This window comes from Rhea pennata, chromosome 1, assembly GCF_028389875.1.
Source record: "Rhea pennata isolate bPtePen1 chromosome 1, bPtePen1.pri, whole genome shotgun sequence".
NCBI classification, from domain to species: Eukaryota; Metazoa; Chordata; class Aves; order Rheiformes; family Rheidae; genus Rhea; species Rhea pennata.
The window spans coordinates 206,164,591-206,174,980 of record NC_084663.1 but is presented as its reverse complement, the minus strand read 5'-3'; positions in this window follow the sequence as shown (position 1 = coordinate 206,174,980).

Below are 10,390 nucleotides of genomic sequence, written 5' to 3'. Positions count from 1 at the left end.
GAGTGAGTTTATTCATGAACTGCGGAAACATCATTAACATTCACTCTGAGCGAAAGAACAGCTTTTACTGCATCCACATTCATGGGGGTTTTCACTTGGCTCCATATGTTGCCCATCACACTGAACACTCATTCCCCTGGACTGTTTGCTCCCAGTAAACAGAGAGCATGTTCTGGTAAGTACAACAATATCTTGAGAAAGCAAACAGTTTTTAGCTGCAAGAGAAACACCACGCAAATGTTTTGAGTGATGAAATGGAGACAGAGGACATTTCAACTAGCTTCAAAGGAGTTCCTGTAAAACGAGCGCTGACCTATGAGGACTTACAGTAGCATTTAATTAATCATGTAGGGAAGTGTCTGTAGCAGAACTCAGCCTTGTAAATTCTGCGTTTTGTTTTTTAGCTCACAGCGTGTAACTTTCCCCTCTAATTCAAATGTGAATCTCCCAGCAGAAATATCAAAAAAAGAAAACAAAGAAAGAAAACAAAACAAAAAGCTGAGTTTTTTTCCCATGCAAACCTGTACTTCAGAGATATGTTTGAGGACTGCCACTACACTTAACGCTTTTGATAGTTCTTATGCAAGACACATTTCTTTCCATTGTGTTTGCACAACAAGAATGCATTAAATACACACCAAAAGAATTTAGACAGTATTGGAACTATTATATTTATTAATAGTAACTTCCACCAATCCATTTCACTATTTGTCACCAGCTTTCTTGTGCTGACCCAGCAGTCAAAAGAGAATAGTAAATTTAAGGAAAATTTTCTTCTGAATCTGAGCCATGAGAATCTCTTAATTTCCTCCCTCCTCTTATTTTTCAGTCTTACCACTTGGCAACATATGTCATTCAAAGATAGCTATGTGAATTCCCAGATACTTCCTGTTCTGATGGAGCAAACACATTTTTTTCTCTCTTCTCCCACGTTGTAGAAAGCATGTGAGTTTAATCTTTAAAGCATTTCTAGCTTTACAGCAACCTTAACCTATGTCTGTAGATAAAGTTGGGAACCAAAGAGAAACCTGCAAGGCATTCAGATGTGTCAGTTCTGTTTCTGACAATATTACCCAAACACTTGTACAATGCCTAATTAGATTCCATTTATCCACAGTCGCTATGAAGAAATCATGTGAAAACAGATCCATAAAATAAAATTCCCCACAAATAATCCACAGATAAATAACAATAGGCCAAATTTTTAAAAATATTTAGCTTTCTAGTGATTGTGATTGGTGAACCAGCATAAGCCTTCAGAGTTTTTTAGATCCCATCTTCTGCTTGAATTTAATGTGATAGCTTTCCAAATCTGACTTAATCATCACATGAAGGTCACCAAAACTGTAAGGTGTAGACAAGACAGAGGAATCATATCTAGAAGATGTCTGAATGAAGTAAACTACAAGCTTTTTGTCTGAGTGTTTAAATTAAGAGTGGTTCTTAAATGTTCCTCTCATAAATGAATAATAAATTTTCCATGGGTTATCATTTTTAACTGGGAAGGGAGGAATTTAAAGAAAAAAAAACTTTAAACCATGGTCTCCAATACATTATTTTGAGGCAAACCAGATGCAGCAGCAGAAGGGGGCAGATGAAGACACATGAAAGTACAAAGAGCCTCATAAGTACTTTCAAAATCAGTGGACGGTAGCCAAACTGAAGCCAAGATAACACAGTTGATGGCTAATATTGCTAAAAGTAGCTGAGCAATCTGGGGACATTCTCCATTTTCCACAGCTTTATTGCCCACTGAAAATCATCTGTTTGGGAGCCCACTGCCTAGATTCCTGTTGGCTTTCCCCGCAGGAGGCCAAATGCTGAATGCAACGTGGCTTCCTGCTACCAGCAGCTCACACGCTGAAAGCCAGTTGGCCAAAAGAAAATCTCATCATGATCTGATTTCACTTGGGTCCCAATCACATGCTTGATTGCATCCCGTTTATAACACCCCTCATTTCTCCAGAGCAGTGCAAGGTTGTGCTGTGCAAAGCTGTGCTTTTTTTTTTTTTTTTTTTTTTTTTTGATAGATAACTGACAACCTACATTGCTCACTGCCAGATAATGATAGCTCTCCCAAAGAGAGAACACTGGCTCCCCAATCAGTTCTTTCTCAAGCATGAAGATCAGTCATCTTAGCAAAAGTATTTGTCACCTGTTGTGTTTTTTCAGTTGTAGCTGAAATAAATATGTATATTACTAGTGGTTTTGTAGCTCCTGAAGGTTCCAACCACCTCCAAGGCCACTTCAGGATGGGCGTACACAAGATTTATATTTAGAAGTAATTTTTAGTCACAGAGATTCAATCTAAAAGAAAAGAAGAAACAAAAGTATGGGGGAAATCAGAGCACCGAGTGGAAAGATCATTTGCAGAGCTAGGAGGAGAACTAGATCTTCCCAGTCAGAGCACTTTCTCTTGCTCTCTGAGTCATGCACTTAATCACTCAAAAAACCTCCAGCAGTTTAACGTAAGGGTAGTAAGCATTGCACAGGGGAAGATGACTGCGTGGCTGGCTATACAGGTGGGAAGGGGGGCAGACCACTTTGGCACACATGTAACTCGAACAGCTGATATCTGTCACACGCCGTCTGGCACTGGTGAAGTTGGTAGCCTGCCCCCTTCAACAGTCTGCTGCCCTTGGCAGCGAGTTTCTGTATCTTGCTGAAAGCCAGCCCGCTCAGCTCAGCTATCGCAGAGATGGGCAGCAGTACAAAATCCAAGGGAGATGGATGGCTATGTTCACATTTAGATTTGTTTCTGCTTGCTTATCTACCAAGCTCCCTGACAGATTTGGTCTTGAGTTATTGTTGCAAACCCTCTGGATGAGATTTCTGTCTCTTTTATAACTGTATTTAGGACCAACTCATTCGATATGCCTTTTATATCTACAATAATAAAATGAAATGTTACAAATTTACCCAACAGATGATAACCGTGCTCAGTCATTCCTTCTGATGTAAAGAATTTGTTCTTAATTGTAACTACCGGTGTACAAGTCCTTCCTCACTGCAGATGGTTCGATGCATATACAAAAGCATTTGATTTGCTTACTTTTACAGAGGAAAAATATGAAGCTGATAGAAATGATACAGTTGAAATGTTCACACACTCTTGGTACTTGTAGACTGGCTTCACTGGCATTCCTTCAAGCTGTGTATAGTTGTCAGCAGTCATGAGACCATATTTAGCCCTTTAGCTACTTCTTCGTCCTGTGATCTGGAGAACATCCACTTATTGATAGAGATAGGCTATGGCCGCTTTATCTCCCCTACCTTTTAATAACTCTGTCCTGGGTTATAGCACTGAGATCAGTGTTTTTATACCCCAGTATTATTGTAATCCCAGATTTATATCCTAGCACAGTCAATATACTCAAATTGCACTCCTGAAAATCAAACTAGAGAGCTCCAATAAAACCAGGTCTTCACACCTTAACACTGAGTCTCTAAAAATAGTCCCACAACTTCCCCCTCTTCTTTCTTCACAGCAGGCTAAACAGCATGAGCACTATGATCTTTTCAAGCTACAGGCCCCTGTCAGCTACACTTCCCCTTCAAAAATAGGATGATAGGTCTGGAAGTAATGCTTTCAGCACTATTGCTCTGAGGAGAAAGGACTGTCCATCGTCTGAGCAGACATTAGCATAGGCTCAGCCATTTCATTGAGACCCACAAACCAAATAGCTGGAGTCAGTGCCCCCACGGCCAGCTTGTGTTTGCTCCTCCATGTCTTTCTATTGCAGACAGGGCTGTTGCACTGCTCTGGACAGGGACTTGGCCTACATATTTGGCACAATCATAGTGACTTGAGGTGACTATTCCTTCTCCATTGTGCATTGGTTCATTGGGCTGGACTCATGTCTTGTGAGGAAACACTTTGTTACTCCAGTACTTCTTCCAGTTTGCCCTTTTCTACCTCCCATTGGATGACCAGCTGCTATGGACTAGACCTGTAACACTACCTTCCATTTTAGTGCATATGTTATTATACACTTGGGCTAGAAAGAGACGTAGGTGCTGTAGACACAAGCTTTGGAGATCAAGATACAAAGAGTTATAAGCAATGAAGGCCTCATACTGGCATATGAAATCACATTGATTTGAGATAGAATGACAAGAAAACATCAGGAGAGAGAAATGTGAAGAGTAAGAGAAGCTGAGATCTTGCAATATCAAGACTAGGAAAATAAGCATATTCACTAATAACAACTTTATATGGTGTTCTGCTTTTGTGAATGCATATTCACACAGAGATTTCCATATACAGATTCCGCGAGACTTTTTTGAAACTTAGTCCCTGAAAAGCAACGTTCCCCCCCCCAATAGACTAGCCAATCTACCAGTAATTTTTAAGGAAAATTTTTGACTTGTTTGCACCTTGAACATTTGTTTTTCTCTCTCTTGTTTTCTGTCAATAGATCATGTATTTCTATCATGTACAGACCTTCTTATGTCTTATTTTGCATTATTTTGGGCCTTCTTATTGTACATTTACAAGTTCAAGTTAGGTTCTGCTTGACCATTTATCTCACAGTCTGGCTTTCTTTAACACAATTTCTATGAAGTGTTTTCTTTCCTAGCTTATATCTGGGCTCAGCTATGATGATAGACACTTGAACTGTGGCACAGCCAGCAGACCTTAGCTACCTGATACTAGGCCAGCAATGCTAAAACTCCTTGCCATGGCATACTACTTAACCCTAATTTCCTGCTATGATGAGTCATTTGATCACATGCACGTAGACTGAACACCTGGTCTCCAAACACACAATAAATCCTTCACCTCCTCAAAACACGCATCAAACTGCAAACTTGCTCATTTCTGAGAGACTCTCGCAATAAAGTCTGTGGTGGCCCACAAGCCAGATGAACTTTCATGGTGGCCCAAAGACCAACCACAGGTTATAGATCAGACATTCCTACAGTGTTAACATGTAACAGTCACATGTTACTTATACCAGCAAGGGCAAATCCTATATATAAGGAGTATGTAGAGGTAAGACTGAAGCGACTGTAATAAAAATAGATCACTCAGCAAGATAAGCACAAAAGTCAATACACCAGCTCACTACATGCTCACAGACCCCAAGGAGCACAGATTTCATCCCAGTACTGCTAGTACTGTGGAGGGGAGATAGACATACTCTGCTTTCCTACTATGACACTATGGAGTGTCAATAGATATACTAATTTTCTCTGCTCCTTCCCAGGTAAGTCCACTATTGTCCTGTCAGTTAATAAAGCATAACCACCTACGGAGAGCTACAACTGCCAGAGCAAAGACAGGTCACACTGCCTACAGCACAGATCTCCATGACAAGAACAAAACTAACGTGTGATGTGAGCACAGCTCATTGCCCCTGACATTTATCATCACGGTCAAAATCCAGAGTGGGTGTGCATTTCTCCACTACAATTGTTTTCAGGAAACAGTAGGACTTCCAAGACTGCTTGGTTTGGGGTTGAAAGCAACAGATAAGCATTGCCAAGATACCCACAGATTAACTCAGCTCCGATCTGACCTCCTTCTCCGCCCAAAATATAACCAATCTTTATGTGTAAAGAACTATACTGAACTATAAATTCATCTGAAGGGTTCTGAAATCCTAAGACATATAATCTTATTTTGATTTAATTTCAATAACTGTGATGAATTGTTTAACCATATAGTAACCAATACGATGAATAGTCAGCAGTTATCAATAAAAGAGGTCAGAGGCTGTTGAAAAATAGCACTAAAAATGATTTAATGAATAACTTTTCTGCTAACTATAAGGTTCTCCACGTATACAAAAGGAACTTTATTTCCTTATACTTTTTTCTCTCTCCTTATCTTTAAAGAGTTGTACAGCAGGAATATTTAGTACTGGAAAATAACTGCATTCTGAAGCTATATTTTGCCATTTTATTGACACTGAAAAGTATTCTATTCTTTGAGTATTCTCACTAAAACTGTTTACCTCAATCCTCAAGTAAAGAGCTATAGGGTGAAGAAGAATATCGTACAGTATATTCTTAAAAGGGAAAGAAAATATGGATATCATTTTTATGACTTCCTGTTGTTTGAGTTTTATTATATTCTTAATATAACATTTGCATAAAGTAGTTAGGTTTTAAAGCACCTATGGAGACCATGAAAATGACAAACACTAACAAAGTTAAGGAAGGGAGTTATTAAAAGATGAGAATATTGAAATTCATATCGATTAACAGGCTAATCAGAGCAGAGAATACATGGATCATTACAGATTTCAATTCAAATTCCAAGGTTGAGATGCTTAATTTTTTTTTAATAGGCTCAAAGCAATAACATATCTTTAATCAAAGCAGCTCGATATTGCACATTATGGTGTAATAACATTTGGCTTTAAAAATTCACTTCCAAATAAATTAACAAACCGCAGACACATTAAAACAAGTTTAGGAAGATGTCCTTTAGAGACTCTTTTACTTCCTAGTTTTGCAACCAAAAGCCATAGGAAATGAACACATACACTTCACAAAGAGCTACAGCATATCATTCACATGCAACACACTATGATAAAATTGATGTAGAATATTAGGGACTTAAAGTTTTCTCTAAAACAATGACAAATAGTACTTAATATATATTTATAAGATCAGATAGATCTTTCTAGTTTTAGAAAATGGCAGTTATAATCTCTTTTTGAACAGACTATACTGATATTATGGAAAAAATGATAATGACAGTTACCTCATTATTGTTTGTCATCATGTCGTCATGATGCATGTCGTCATGTCGTCAATGGATAAGAATTCCAAAAGTATCTACAAGATGTAGGAACATAAGTCCTGCAAACCATATGCCTTATTTCACCCTTCAGTTCTGCCCAGTGATAGGTAGTCTCATGGCTTTTTTATGAACATGGGATCAAAATCCTAAGCTATCAAGTCTAAATCTGCCTGTATGCATCTTGGTTTAGCTACACTAGAGTGGTTCTCTGTGACTCTGAATTTGCCTTTTCAAACAAAATGAATCTTTCCTCTTGACGGAAAAAAGGATGTGAACCTCAGGGCTCACTTTACATAAGAGATACCCAACAAGCTTTCTTACTGCTAATATAATCCCAGTGTGCTCCTTTGTAAAAACCTACTGGGCAAATATCTTCTGCCCATTTATCAAACAAAGAAGCAGGACGATACTTTCTCTTTTCCAAAACACCGTTACCAGGACTTCAGAAAATCAAGACACACCAGAATCCCAGTACACAGCCAGTCACTTCATCAAAACACAGAAGTAAAAACCATGTCATTTAAATAGCAAGATTTTCCCTAATTTACTGGGCAAAACTCATACCCCTGAATCTTTTCAAGTCAAGAATCAAAGCAGAGAGCTAAGCAGCCTAACTGGCCTCCACGAATCTCTTTTCGAAGAAGTGAACTCTTCAGTCAGCTAAAATGGGAATTTAATCAAGTACAATCTATAAGCATCATTTTACAGTAATACCCTGGGTCATGGCTATCTTTTTTAACACTAGCTCCTGAAGAGCTATTTTTCGTAAGAAAACTGTAAAACAAAAAAATTTGTTCTTTGATTTATAACAACATGCAAGAAGCTGGTATTTTCAGTGAACTCCAGAACCTTCTTCAATTTTTATAAAGACAATGTTAGGACTCTCCATGACTTCTGAGAAAAAAACAGAAAGAATAATTACAATTTACAAAAATCCCTTAATATCATCTATATATAGAGTATCACACTGTTATCTCACTCACATACTTTATTTCTCACCTGTTAAATTATACTGCCTGGGAACACAGCCAAAGAACAACTGCTGGCATTGTCACTCTTTGTAAGGAACAACGTTGCAGATATTATTTAGGAACACTGGGCCTCCTTTTTTCAGTTTGGAATGGAAAAAAAAATCTTACAAGCTATTAAAAAGAAGACACAAATTAACTGTGAACTTAATCCACTGTTTCGTTCTTTGGGAATGGCTAAATCTAATAACTGTGAAGAATTGTTATGGATGTTCAATATCTTGCTCAAGAAAATACCTTTCAAATAGATTAAGTCCAGAGATTCTCCACCACAAGTGAGTGTTAAGCACACATCCTGAGGAGATAAAGTTTGTGGCAGGCCAGAACGGAAAAATTAAACATTTTCTAACACAGAAGTCATTCTCTAAACATGGTGCAAGCATCAAAGTCAATTAAAATCTTTCTAAACACAGCATGTCTAAAAGTAGAACAAAAAGGGCCTGACTTTCCTTGTGATAGATCCCGTTATATTCCTGTAGTGACACAGAAGGGAGGCTAAGTGGCTGTCCTGCTCTACCCAGGCTAGAATGGCTGCCAGGGTATCAGAGTGGACAGTACCGGCTTTACAAAAACTGACTTTTTTGCAACACACACGGCTATCCTGCATCACAATAGCTCACCTTGCTGAGGCAAGTAAAAAATATCAGGACAAAATTTCCATTGATTCTCACCTCAGCCTTCTACGCAGTTTGAGGTGGCATAGAATTTGTAAATGTACTTATTATAATGCTTATAATTCTTGAATTTTTCCTAATAAATTTTGAGAAATAAATTGACACAAGATTGAAAGAGTTGAAAATGAAGTTAATTTTGTTCATCTTAAAATGAGAGTCTGCTTTATAGTATTACAAGGGATCGCATTGAAGTTTTGGTACAGTATGCTCGGATTATACGTTTCCAGGAAGACTGAGGCAGATTAGATTCTCAGCTCTCGGTGTGAACTGAGCATTCCACTTAATCCAAAGGATGCTTGCAATTAAGTCAGAGACTTACACTGCTTTGAAATTTTTGTGGTGAATAGATTTACCATACTGTGATAATCTGTATGCAAATCCTCCATCTAACCCTCCAGTTTGAAAACGTACCTAACCTCACTGGTAAAAATGTATTAATATATTAATACAGCATTTTTGTATGAAATACTTAGTGCACAACCTAGTATAACAGTGTTGTATTTAAAATCAGAGAAAACAAAGAATAAACTTTTCAAAAGATTTATTTTAGATCTATCTGTCCCCAAAGTGCACTGTAATATAATATTAACATCCCTGCTGTCATAATTATATTTCGGTTGTCTTTCAGATTTCCCAAGCTGCTTATGTAAGTATTTTAGTTGTCTGAAGATGGAAAAGTTTGTAATTTCTGAAATGTCTGATGCATTTCTTAGCTCTGTAAATAGAAATGCTTTTGCATATAGTCCCACTGCGAATGACATTGTTTCATTTTTAAATACAGTCCTAAATACCCACATGTAAATGGCTCTGCTCCTAGGTGTAAAGACTGTTTGTCAAAGATAAGTACTCCAAAAGGTTGTAAACAAGCTTCAAATATAACGTGAAAATATTGCTGTTGCAAATAACTTGTCTTTGGCGAATTCTTGGCTCCATTAAAGATACTGGGAATTTTGCCATTGACCTGTCTGGGACTGGTGTTTGCCCTGTTTCTTCAGCTTTAATTCAGCACTATTTGGATTTTTGGCACTTCTTTGGGTGAAAAAAGAGATCTTATGATTAAGGCACAGAGCTCCACTTCAAATGTCTCATGCAAGCAACAACTCTGCTTCTTCAGTATCATGCTGAAGTGGCTGTGAAGGCTGAACATCAGTTCGCAGATCAAAAGGTCCCCTTCAGGCAGCATCAGTTGTAGAACTGAGGGTGAATGTGGAGGATGTAGCTCCTTCCACTTTCACGGCATCATGGACTCATAGAATAGCTGAGGTTGGTAGGGACCTCAGAAGACTGTCTAGTCCAAGCCCCCTGCTCAAAACAGGGTTACCTAAAGCAGGTTGCCCAGGGCCATGTACAGCTAGGTTTTGAATATCTGCAAGGATAGAAACTCCACAGCCTCCCTGGGCAACCTGTTCCATGGCTTGACCACTCTCACAGTAAAAGAGTCTTTTCTTATGTTTAAATGAAATTTCCTGTATTTCAGTTTGTGTCCATTGCCTCTTGCCCTGTCACTGGATACCACTGAGAATAGTGGCTCCATCTTCTTTACTCCTTCTGTCAGGTATTTATACACAGTGATAAAATTCCCCTGAGCCTTCATTTTTCCGGGCTGAACAGTCCCAGCTTTCTCAGCTTCCCTTCATACGACAGATGCTCCAAGTCCATAATCATCTTCATGGCTTTCAGTCAAGTAGTGAAACTGGTTACCCAGAGTTTGTGTAGTCTCCATCCTTGGAGGTCTTCAAAACCCAAATGAACAACCTAGTCTGATAGTTGACCCTGCTTTGAGCAGAAGGTTGACCTCAGAGGTCCATTCCAACTTGAAATATCCTATGATCCTGTGAGATACTACCATTTAGTTCGTGACCTATGTTGTGATCACAGCCTCAAGTTATCACTTATAGAAGCAAGGTGGATTACTCTTATTCTGACTAGAAGAT